Source organism: Dermacentor silvarum, chromosome 11 (assembly GCF_013339745.2).
Source record: "Dermacentor silvarum isolate Dsil-2018 chromosome 11, BIME_Dsil_1.4, whole genome shotgun sequence".
Taxonomy (NCBI): domain Eukaryota; kingdom Metazoa; phylum Arthropoda; class Arachnida; order Ixodida; family Ixodidae; genus Dermacentor; species Dermacentor silvarum.
Genome location: NC_051164.1, coordinates 74,767,406 through 74,780,954, shown reverse-complemented (window position 1 = coordinate 74,780,954; position 13,549 = coordinate 74,767,406).

Below are 13,549 nucleotides of genomic sequence, written 5' to 3'. Positions count from 1 at the left end.
TGCCACCACATCTACCATTGTATTAAAACGGTGGCGAGAAATCCTTCGACTGCCACCTGGGGTATCGCATCGCCTAGGCCACTTGGTTGTGACTTTTTCGGCTTACAAACACTGGCTGTTTCCTTACGGAAATGATCTGCAGCCGTGAGACTGGTTTCGACTTGAGCCCGCCATGGTAGCGTAGTGGCTATGGAGCCGCTAAGCCCGAGGGCGCATTTCCATGGGGACGAAATGCAAAAGCGTCCGTGTAACGTTTGGCCCGTAAAACCCCAGAATATAATTGATTTGGTTGTTAAATTGCGATGAGGTCAAGTAATGCCGCTAACATGCTAACGCCTATTAAAATTGAAACAATGCAATCGCTCACGATCGACGGCGTAATAATTTGCGCAAGGAAATCCATGACCAAGGATAGATGAACAACAGTATCGAAAGTGCTTACGCACTCTCGGCGACGTTTGAACGCTGCTTCGTAATTTCTTCGACACCAACACGCTATCCCAGGCCTTGCAGTACTGGTGCGAGATAACACCGCCTTCATATTGTTGACATTTCTTAGGCACTTGTTCATCGTCTGCGCATGATTATCGTCCCATCGGATTCTTCGTCTTATCTTGAGAGTGATCTATGCCTTGAGTGTGATCGGTCCACCACGTCTTCGGGGCGTATTAAAGGTCGTGTGAACTGCTACGCCACACGTGATAGAGATGCCAGGATACAGGTGTGGTTGAGGTTCGGGGTATATTGTCGCACAATATTACGGTAACAGCGATATGGCGCGCTCCGTATCGTGGCTCACGCTGGAGTGAGCTTGGTGCGTCCTTAACAAGCCCGCGATGTCGCCCTACGAGATGCCCGCTAACACCGACGAGGCTGTGCTCCGACTCGAAATAAACGAAGTGCACGACAACCTCCAGGCAGTGAACATGCAGAATTGCATCGTCGCGCACCCGGGACAACTCCTATGGCACTTAACCGCCCTGCAAAGCCTTCAAACCCTCTCGTGCATTACCTGTCCCCTGAAAGTGAGCATCCTTCTGGCCAAACTGCGGAGCGTGACTCGCCTCGAATTTTAGCTCGTCCACAGCAAGAACAATGCTAGGATGGGGATACCATACTTCGCAAGTTGATTGTCGAGGTCGTGGTCCAAGAGAACATGGAAGTGCTCTCGGCGTTCTTGGTGTACTGTCCGCCGGTGAGGCACATTAACATTTACGCAGTACATTTGGCTCGCTCCGACTTAGGCGTCGTGGCGTGCGTGCGCATCGTCGAAAGTCAGCCTGCTATGGAGCCGCTCACGTGCGAAACGCCGTCTCCGACGCAGTCGCAACTAATCCGGCCACTCGGCATTGCAGTACTGCGCCGACATTCAGAGTAACGCAGTGCTCAGGAATTAGTGGAACGGCCTGAACTATACGCGCGCTACTGCAGCTTGCCGGTTCTGCAACGACGTGGACTCCTTTCCCAGTCTCGACGAACTGTGCACCCGGCCGTTGGCGCCGCGTATGACACGTACGGTCCTACGCGATTTCCTCAGCAGGCTTTCCACCCTAGCCGAGCTGAATTTAGCTCGTTTCACAACGACATCGACATCCGCCGTAACTTTAACGGTCGCCACAAGAGATGCCGTTCCTGCAAGAACGAACTGCTCGTCGAAACGGCGGACACGAGCGTGTTTCGCGTCGACATGGGCACGACCGTTTCACTCTCTATAAGTGCCTCACCTGACGTTCGTCGACATCTCTGACAAACCGCACGTAATCAACGTGCGGTTTGTCAACAAGTTACTCGCAAGGACCATACACAGCAACAAAAACCTCCTCTCCCTCGTAATCAAGTTTGCGCGGATGTATTTCGATGACCCGACCTTCGCGTTAATGTTTTCTTTTTATGTGCTGACACGTATCATTGAGCGGTAGTTCTCGGTCAGCTGTGTTTTACGCATTAGTGTACCGTATAAAGATCCGTACGACGCGGGTGCACCTTTCTAAGAAATACAGGGACCTTACACGTTTCACCTACGAAACACTGTCCTTCTGTCATCTACCTCGCGAGTACAGCGTCGCTAGCGATTCGAAAGTTCGCCTGTTGTTTTTTGCAGCTCTTCCTGTGCACTGCGGCGTTTCTATGGAGCGCCTGTGCCTCCTCTTCAGCACCCGGCTGCAGTCGTAGGTCGCGGATGGCGACCATCAAATCGCTGGCCAGCAAACCGCCATCCATCTTCGATCTGCACGTGTACTACGCGGACGAAACGGGCCCAGAGACAGCCTTGACGTGGATTCGCTTGGCCGGAGGATTCGCTTGGCGGGAGGCCACATGTACGTATACAGGACCGGCGGCTCAGTCCTGGTGGGATGCTGTTCCACCCCGCCAAGTAACGGCTGTCGTACAACGGAAATAGCGAATTTGTTTGTGGCGATAATATCAGCGTTGTAACGGAATGAACGGTCCCCCTATAGTGACATCACAGCCTGTTTGTTTCAAGGAAGGTTGGTGTCTGGGAAGTGCCGCCTGACGCCTAAAAGAGCCTGTGCTTCTTCGCTCGTTTCATTGCCTTGAATGAACGGTTTTAATATAGTTGCCATTTCGCCTGTAAACGCTACCACTGCCTAAACTTTGAAATGCTCTCTATTTATTTATTTATTTATTTATTTATTTATTTATTTATTTATTTATTTATTTATTTATTTATTTATTTATTTATTTATTTATTTATTTATTTATTTATTTATTTACAAATACTGCCGTCTCAGTGCGAGACATTGCAGGGGTGGGTAAATAAGTAGCCTAAATAGGCAAAATCAAACATTATATAGCATACAATCAGTAGAGCATGTTACATATGTGCATGGTCAGTACAAACAATATTGCGTGTAAAGAAAGGCGTGTATTCAAAGCTACAAAAAATAAAGTACACCAGCAGATCTTAGAACTAATGAGAGATGTGGTAGATTTCTTTCGCGAATTGTGCGGGGGGTAACTGTCGAAGTGAGCCGTCAAGGCCATTCCAGAGCTCGACTGTTGACGGGAAATTTTAAAAGTGTTCAAGCGTGATTGAAATCGAACAAGGTTAAGGGGGTGAGTGCTTCGAGTTGCACGCGCAGGACACTTCACAAATGAAACCGGTGCCGCAATAACCGACGACCCGTGTATGATTTTATGCAAAGTGATAAGACGCTCACACGTGCGTCTAGGGACCCCGGACTAGGGGTCCCTCCCACACTCTTACTACCTTTTATTTTTGCAATAAAATGTTTACTCTCTCTCTGTGTGCAAGTGTGTCAAGCGATAGGTCATGGGCATGTGAAGAGGGTGAAAAATGGTGGTCATATCTGTTGTAAATATATCTTGTCGCTTTGTTTTGCAGAGATTCCAATTTGTTAGCGTCGCAAGAAGAATACGGGGACCAGACAACGGACGCATACTCCAAAACTGGCCTGATCAGTGTCTTGTATGCAGTTAGTTTGCAATCCTTAGTAGCGTCTTTTAATGTACGTTTTAAATATGCTAATTTGCGAAGTGCCTTCGAGTGGATGCAGTCTATGTGTTTCTGCCATTTCATGTTATGAGCAAAAGTTACCCCGAGGTACTTGAATTCATCTACATGTGCAATTTTAGTCCCACTGAAACCATAATTAAAGTGCAAAGGTGTTTTCTTATTCGTGAAGGTCATCGAGACTGTCTTTGTTAGGTTAGGTGCTAGTTGCCAAGTATCGCTCCAAGCGCAAAACTTAGAAAAAAACTTCATTTAATACTGACTGGTCATTTGCATTCGACACTTCGGAATACAGTACACAATCGTCTGCGTATAACCGTAGCTTAACTGGCGAGTTTTCGGTGACCTTCACGGCGTCATTGATATAGATTATAAATAAAAAGCGGGCCTAACACAGATCCTTGGGGCACACCAGATGTAACTTCGATAGTATTGGACTTACTTTTATTAAAGGAAACGTACTGGCTTCTGTGATGCAAGTAATCAGCAATCCAAGTAATTAGTTGGTCATTTTTAATAACCTCACGAAGCTTGAGAAGCAGTTTTCTATGACAGCAAGAGTCGAAAGCTTTAGCATAGTCTATAAATATAGCATCCAGCTGGCCTCGGCTATTTAGCACCGTAGCAATATCATGCGAAAACTCAATAAGTTGTGTTATTGTCGAGAAACCGGGCCGAAAACCATGTTGACACGCCGAGATAACGTTGTTCTCTGTTAAGTAACTAACAATGTGTTTGTTAATAATGTGTTCAAGTAACTTACAACTAGTACATAACAAGGAAATTGGCCTGTAGTTAGAAATGATTTGCTTTTTACCAGATTTAAAAACTGGGACCACGTTAGCCGTTTTAGCTAAACTCCGCTCGAATTCTCATTGACTAGATCACTACTTTTTGCTTTTTGCTTTTTAACCGCGATGTATTCCACATTTTATGCCTAATATTTTTTTTTTTTTTTTACGTTTAATGATTGTTGTGCATTTCTTATGCAGGACGCGCGCGGTTATCTCCCAAGTATTCCTCTTAGCACTTCTAGCATACGGCACACGATGAACAGTATATTAAAAAATTAAATTATGGGGTTTTACGTGCCTAAACCACGATCTGATTATGAGGCACACCATAGTGGACCAGACTACGGAATAATTTGGACCACCTGGGGTTCTTTAACGTGCACATAAATCTAAGTTCACGGGTGTTTCCGCATTATACCGCCATCGAAATGCGGCCGCCGTGGCCGGGAAAGCCACTAAGCTACCACGGCGGGTGACAGTATATATGTCGACGCGGCTTGCTCGCAGGTTCGTCACTGAGGTGCAAATTGCCATGCCACCGCATGCCGTATCATCGCGTTACAACGGTGGTGTCCAATCTTTCAAGTGCCGCTTCCGCTATCCGTTCCAAGTGCCGCTTCCCCGTTTGCTTACGGAAATGATCTGCGGCTGTGCGTCATCCTTTGAATCATCAGTGAACGTACTATTTTGAGTGCGTGCGTGCGTGCAGAGTGCCGGTGACAACAGCTTCAGCTAATGATGATGATGATGATAATGGCAGCTTCTTCGAAACGGGGCGGCGGCTTGAGCTAATCAGGTGTTAGTAACCTGATTCCGTGTAACACATAATCACAAGCGCAGCACCGGAACGACACCTAGCGAATGCGGCGGGAAATCGGCTGCTATCTGTAGGTGTGCATAGCATATCCATAGCATATATGCAGCTTCTAGCTATAAAAACTTGCACTGCTCGGTACTCGAGCAAGATATACTCGGAATCGAATCCCTGCCGGGGTGAATTTCTTTCAGACACCCCTCTCTCCATCGTGAGATTGGATCAGGGATTTATAAACACTCCCCTAACACCCCCCAGGAGGATCTAGACACCCCCCCCCCTCTCACCCACAAAAATTATTCCGGACCAACTCCCCCCCTCCCCTCTTTCAGACAGGCACTCATCCTGGAAAAAAAAAATACGCTGAACCCATACACTGCGGTAATCGCTTTATAAAATATTTACTCTTTGCGGAGGTGGACGCTGCGTGGCCTTGATATTGAGGCCAAATTTTGATGTTCAGCGCGCAGACGACGGTGCTACACTGCGACCTGCAGGGAGCGGAGAATCCTTGAGGTCGCGGTAGACGCTTGCGCGTGAATGAGATGCGAGATTCATGTTTGGTCTACCTGTTTTACCATTTTTAAGTCAACGTACTCGTATGCACAATACGTACAGTACGAGCACTATCCCTGTGCTTAGCCGTAAAATTTACAATGTGACACATTGCTCTCGTTATCGTTAAGTTCCGAACGACTAGACTGGGGAATGAGTAGAATTTACAGACGGGTATCCTGGAGAGCTGGCTTCACACCAAGCACTGCTAATGCTTGCGTGTGAGGTCGAGAGAAAAAGAATGTTCCCTGCTTTGTCATCAGCTGCAATGAAGATACTGCTTCTTCCCGTATGAATTGCTGCCGTTGAAAGAAGCTTTTCCACCATGAACAGGCTCTTAACATCAGATAGATGTCAGATGACGCCGGCCCATATCGACGCGCTGATGAAAATTTCTATTGAAGCTCCAAGTGACGGCGACAAGAACTTTTATTGGTCCTGAGAAACTGGCCAGGGGGAGCCGAAGGCTCCCTCAGGTCAAGTCGGTGGCTCCGCCCACGATGGCACCGGGAGGCGAAATCCCGTTCCGATGTCGTGGGCCCTCTGGACTGCCTGGAGTTGGATGTGGTGGTGGTCGCTTCTTAGGAACTCCTCCCACTGTTGCTTTGTGGCAAGTATAGAGTTTTCTATGGTTGGGCACAGCCAGAGCATATGATCAAAAGAGCATGAATTGGCTCCGCATTTGGGGCACGACTGCGGGAAGTGTGGGTCTATCCTGCTAAGGGACCGTGGAGTTGGGTACGTGCGGGTTTGTAACATTCTGAGCGTGCTAGCTTGTGGTTTATTTAGTTTTGGGTGAGGAGGAGAGAACCACCTCCTTTCCAAGCGGTAGTGTGAGACGATCTCGTGAAAGGTGCACAATGGGTCTTTCTGGATGCAAGCCTCGTTTGTTTCGAGGAGGGCCGTTGACGGCTGCGCGGGTCGTGAAATCGCGCGCTAGCCGGTGAGCCCGTTCGTTGGGGTTGCAGCCGTGCGGTTGGATCGAGTCTCCCAGGTGGGCCGGGAACCATGAAATGTGGAAATATGCTTCCGTGCCGATTTGACCGAAATTAGTGAGCTTGTTGATCGCAGTTCTATTCGCCCGTTTCGATACGCGCGCCGCCGAAAAGGACCTAACGGCTGTACGGGAGTCCGAGAAGACGAAGAGGGGAGAATGTGCGCTGTGTTAACCGCCTCCTCCGCCTCGTGAGCAGAATTGGTGCGCACAGAGGCCGCATTCACACCACTACCGATAGGGCGAACGCGTCTTCGCTGTCGTATCTAGCGGCATCTACGAATAGAGCGTGCAGTCCCTGTCGAGTGATCTGTTTGAGGATTGCCTGAGCTCTCGCGCGTCTCCTATCCTCATTGTGTACTGGGTGAGTGTTGCGCGGAATCGGGTCTACCTTGATTAGGGAACTAACGTTTTTAGGTAGACAAGTATCCAAGCTCCAAGTATCCCCAATATTAGGAACGCAACAGACGTAGAAAAGGAAGAATATTTGCAGTTTGTGGACCAAGCCTACATGAAAACAAAAATATTAACTTCAAATTATAAGATAATATGCCTTGAAATTTGATATTAACGATTCGAATTCATTTCATAGCTCATTCGTAAATAAGAAAATCCTATTTAAGTATTCTTCCCTTTTTTACCCACTGTCGCCCCATTTATGGCCAATCCCCTGTAATGGGTTGTGCTATACATAAATGCACCAAACCAAAGCAAACCTATATAATGTGGACCAAGCCTACATGAAAACAAAAATATTAACTTCAAATTATAAGATAATATGCCTTGAAATTTGATATTAACGATTCGAATTCATTTCATAGCTCATTCGTAAATAAGAAAATCCTATTTAAGTATTCTTCCCTTTTTTACCCACTGTCGCCCCATTTATGGCTAATCCCCTGTAATGGGTTGTGCTATACATAAATGCACCAAACCAAAGCAAACCTATATAATGTGGACCAAGAAACCACGTCGGGTATTGTAGATATGTGCGGGGTCACACGGTGCAGTTGTGTAGTTTGTGAAGTCCCAGCTCCTTTTTTTTTTATTATTTTGAGAAAGTGGCAGCCACGGTTAGTCTAGTAATTTATTTGGATATTGTATGTAGCGGACTGTAGCGGACATGATGCGCATATATACTTTTTAAATGCGAATAATTTCATGGCGATCATATACCACTTTGAGAGTATCTATCTATCTATCTATCTATCTATCTATCTATCTATCTATCTATCTATCTATCTATCTATCTATCTATCTATCTATCTATCTATCTATCTATCCGCCTACGTAATGGTGCTCTCATGGTAGTTTCGTTAACTTCGTATGTACCAAAATTGGCATAGTATGACAAGAGTGTATGACGAACATAAATGATAGGTCATGACATGCGTGTCACGTAGGTCATGAAGCAGCCGCCTACGTCTTGGTGCTCTCATGATGGTTTCGTTAACTTGGTAGGCACACTGCTTCGCATAACATCGATTCCCACAGGGCGTGGGATCTGCCGGCTTTTTTTTTTTCTTAGTTGTTATATTTTAATTGTATTGTTTAAGGTATATGGCTTCTCCATGCCTATTGTGCTTGGTATTTCTTTTTTTTTTTTCGTACAAAGTGATATTGTACTTAGTTTTGAAAACGTCTGCACATTGTTCTTTCAATAAGACTTGTAGATTAAGAACTTGCTTCAGTTTGTTCTGCATAGAAAAAAAGAATAAACTTCGTGCAATCAAATGAAAACTCTTAATGCTGTCCCTTATGCTCTTGCAATTTTCAAACGGGGTGACTAGAGTGCCATGGGTGTTTAAATATAGTACTGAATTTATAATCCCCCAAAACTAGGCACACATTTTGGCCTTCTATACAGCACTCGTTCGTGCCTGCCTGTCTCCACCTTCGTTTGCGCACCAACATCAGCTCTACATGCACCAACAAGGACGAACTCCATTGTAAGATGTGGTTTAATATGCTTGCTTAAAAGGTTAATTAGTGTACTTCTGCTAATTATCAGCTTTTCCGTCACCATTTGTTAAAAAAAAAGCGTTAAGCCTTGTTTAAATAAAACAACATGGTAAAAAAAGCGCTAGCCCCTTGAACCACTAATAGCCACTTTGACGCCAATTTGAACACGATTTGAACACCACCTAAAAATTGGAGCTCCTCACGGCAGCGTCTCTAACAACCTATGCGGTGCGCAGTTTTGTGATGATCAACGCCACAACTCATTAAATTAACTCGTGCGAACCTGTTGAGTGCAAAGCGCGAATGTAGGAGAAACTGAAGTACTATACAAATCAGGAAACTCTGGCCATACCGTGTCTCACCAGGCCGTATATCGAAGTGTGACTGTAGTGTTTGAATTTATCATAGCGCCGTTCCGCTTGGTAGGTAATTGCTTGAATGCGAAACATTTCCTTGCCTAGTCGGAGCCAATGTCAAACGCGAGGCCACCCAAGGTCAGAGTTTGTCGCCAATGCATGCTCCCCCGCTATGCGCATTCCAACCTAAAGTTTACCGACAGACGCCAGCGTCACTCTTTCCCCTTACGAAGAGATACACCGGTAGCCCGGTATACCGTGCCCAGTACTGTGGCGTGGTGAACTCCCCACAATAGTGACAAAAACACCCGGGGACTGCAGCCGCCTGTGAAGTTCTACAGTTTCCTCCGTAAATGGTATGAAAAGGAACGCAGGCAGGCATGGTTAACCGCCGTTCGCTGTATCAAGGAAGTCGGACTGCGAAAGCTTGCCGTTTTACTTAATGCTTGCTATCATTCACGGCAGCTCAGTCATAGGCGTATTCACCACAGAGGAGGGGGGGGGGGATCCCCCCCCCCCCCACTGTGAGAAGTGGAGGGGTAAAGTATGTCATTTGCCCCCCATCCACACTTTTCGGCTACACGCTGGAAAATCCAACAAAACAACAGCTGAAGCGACATTTTCTTTCGGAATGCATTAGCCACGTAAGTTATGCTTTTCTTTATTACGTATCCCCTGGTCGGGCAGCGAGGATTGTCTTTCGTGCCTCGCCGCGAAGAGCTGTCGCAGACGACGAACTACCAGTTCAGCCTGTATGGCGTGCTCTATATACGCTGGCATGGCGGAGAAGGTTGGCACTGGGTAGTTACCGCCATAATAATTTTGTAGCGTTAGCTACACTGGCCTAGCCAAGCCCGTTTCGCACGGCACATCAAGAGCCGTGCTGCGCATGCGCAAGGATCAGTGATGTCACACGGCTTGCGCACCGGAGCCACCGGAGCCGGCACCTCTCGCGCACTCCGCCGCCGCCGGTCTGCGCATTCCAGAGGAGTGACGTCGTAGCCGTGGTAGACGCACTGGCGCCGGCGCGCGCTCGCTGTGCAGTCGCCGTCTGACACTGCGCTGGAGCCGCTGCGCTTCTGACTGGCGTTTGCCAGTGTGGTATAGCCATGGAGAAGGAGAGCGCAAATGCTTATGCCAGTCGTGTTGACGCTACCAGAAGCTCGGGAGTCTGCATCTATGTCAGGAATGGAATTGCTGCCAGTGAACTGCCAAACGTAGCGGTGCCTAAGGGTGAAGCCTGTGCCGTTCAGCTTGACGAAAGTGGTGTGATAATCGAAGCCGTGTATGTGCCACCGAACAATTCCGTTAAAGACACTATAGACGTAGTGGCTACGTGTATACCTAGTCGGGCGGCAAGTGAACTGTGTGTGGTGGCTGGTGACTTCAATCGTGCTCCAGACTCTCTTTGTGTTCCTTTGAAGGACAAGTTTAACCTCGACTTAGCCAGTCTTCCAACTGCACAGACGACCCAATGGGGAAGCACCATTGATCTTGTCTATCAGAGACAGACAGACAACTCCAAATACTGTGTTGGGGCCATAGAGACGGCAGCGTGTTACTTCACTGATCACCGAGCCGTCTTTGTGGCAATAGAGAAGCAACGTGACGTTGAGCAAAAATAAATATACATGTGCCACATAATACGTATACTGCGTGTGTGTCATTGGAGCAGCAGTAAGCATGACAATCAAGCTAATCCTTGACAATCTAGACAACCAGGAAAGCTAAGAATAATCAGCTGAACCTTTGCTAACGCTACGTATATCCTGGCATAGCCGAGCTAAGCCACTGCAACTTTTTTTACGTTGCGCTTCTGGCATATGCACAGTTTTTTTGGGACCGCCCAATCATATTTCAAAAATCAAAATTAGCTTTCTGTACTTAACCCAATGCACGGTGTATATTACATTTCTTACACCGTGACCTAATGGCAAGAGGTAGCAAACCGGACGTGCGTCTTGTTAACCTCCCTGCCTTTGCTCTGTTCTATTTCTCTCTGTCTCTCTCTTTGACCACCTGGGGTTCTTTAACGTGCACTACAACGCAAGCACACGGGCGTTTTTGCATTTCGCCTCCATCGAAATGCGGCCGCCGCGGCCGGGATTCGATTCCGCGATCTCGTGCTCAGCGTGGTCAAAATTAATCCGGAGCCCTCCACTACGGTGTGCCTCATAATCAGAACTGGTTTTGGCACGTAAAACCCCAGAAAGAAGAAGGAGAAGAATGATTCAAACTAAATCTTATCTGACACCTTTTGTGCTTATAACAAAATTGACGAGGAGTTTCCCGCGGAATGTAAAAGTTGTGGACTGTTGTGTCTGGCGGTCCTTCGGGACAAAGGAGGCCTCATCGACATACGGGGAAGCTATCAAGTGTTCTTCACGCTTGTCGGTTCTCGCGGCCGGGAAGTGTCACCTGGGACTGATAAATGAGCAGTTAGTCTCCAGGCTGCCTCATGCGTCGCTAAACGGCAACGTCGCCCTTTGGTGCGGTTCCGTGAATTACCAGCGCCGCCCGAACTACGACGAGGCCCGGCGCCGACTGCGACGCGCCATCCTGGAGCCCCTTTCGAGACAGCCACCGCCCCGGGGCGCCCTGGAAATGGTGGTTTCCGCGAACTGACCGCTATGGAGAGGCGACTCTTGACTGGAAATGGTGGCTTCCGCGAATTGCAAGGGGCCAACATCTAGCATTCCCGGATGTGGCTGTGTACGGGGGCGACGCTCACGGGCGGGGTTTGGCGAACCGCTACGGAGGTGGCCATTGGCTAAGAAGAAAAAGTGCATTCCCTCGTCGTGTGAAAGAGGGAAACGGAAGGGATAAAACAGGGCACTTGAGTGTTGTGAGGACGCTTGACCATGTAGAGACGCTCGTCCATGTAGAACGCTCGGAGATGTAAACGCCACTACATGCAAAGATGTTAGCACGTAGACGGCTCCAATATCATGGAGCCCTTCTTGTAAAATACCATATGTACATTTGTATATAAAACAGCTTTCTAATCTCCCTGGATATCTCCTCCTCTCGGCACCTGGCACGGCACCATACATGGAACCTTCGTGGCCGCTAGGACCTCGGCTGTCGCAACAGGACACACTCCGTGTCTATTTGATCATATGTTCTGGCTGTGCCCCAACCAAAGGGCTTCGGACCTCAACTCCTCCAAGATCAACTCCTGGCCGTCCGGAGAGCTCACGACATCGGGAAAGCCTTTGGCCTACCGGTGCCTACGTGGGCGGAGCCACCGGCTTAGCCTGGGGGCTTTTGCCCTCGGGCCCTAGTTCCTCTGGACCAATATAAAGTTCTTGCCATGTCATTGTAGAATGTGCACAGCCATTACAATACCATTACAACAGTGCCTTAAAATTTTTTTCTATCGGCATGTGTGACTTCTGACGTTGCCTGTCGATTTTATTTTTTAGGCTGTTCCAACATAACAGTTTCCCTAGCACACGTTCACAAACAGAAGCTAAAAAGCTTGAGATTTCATATTTTGAGGAAATGGGGACAACTCTTTGGATGACACATACCGAAAGTTTGAGCAGTGTAGGTTACTTATGGGCTTTGAAAATATTTACTAAATATTTCCAGTACACACACATTAACACCACGACCCTCTCGTCGAGGTTGCGTGAGGCTCTGCGGAGCTCCGCCTTCGACGACCAAATCTGGGCGACCCAGCACGACCGTGAGGCGGCGGCGAGGCAAGCCCTCGACGTCCCCTCATGGGAGGCTTAGGCCCGGCCATCTTAAAGTGCTGGTTCCGCAATAAAAGTTTATTCCTCCTCCTTTCCTTTTCACAACTTTTTTATATGTTACACAATACATTTAGTTGCTTTTTCCGGTTTCCTCTGTAAGCTATGCCAGGCACGGTGTTTATATTTCATTGAATTGGGAACCGTGTTCTGAGTGACTAGCAATAGATGTTTAATGTGTGTGGATCCATTGCCAGCCTTTGTAGAAAGCTACTTATTCAAGCATTCCAAGGTGTCATAGTGCCGGCCGTTATTAAAAATGTGTCCCAGACTCCTAAAGCAATTGCACGAAGTACACTCGAACTTCCAAGTTCCCTGTATATATGGAGAATGTTTAGTGTGATGCGTTGCGGAACTATCCCGTACTTCCTTTAAATGTTACGTTCTAAATAATTACTGAAACGTCAGTTTTCTCCGTTTCTTTTTTTTTTCTTCGTCACATCGCGATCGAATGTGCCTCATATGTGACAGCCCTATAATGAAACATGGAAACAGCACGTTACCTGATGCTCATAGAGTTTGTATGGGTGTTCTGTGGTTGTGCTGCATCCCAGAGGCGCTCCTCACCATGTAGCAGACGACAAATTCAATATTACATTTAATCAGTGGATGAATGCTATGAGCATTCTCTTTGAAACAGGGTAATGGCTAACGCCACTAGACCTACAGTGCAAAATGTCAGTAATGTAATACTAAGTTATCTGCACTGACGTTTCAGCAGCAGAGCGTGAAAAATTCTGCTGTTTTTTAAGCTTAAAAATTTTTTTACACATCTTGCATATACGAAACCTCGAGCTCTACTTCCCTGGCCATGTCGTTC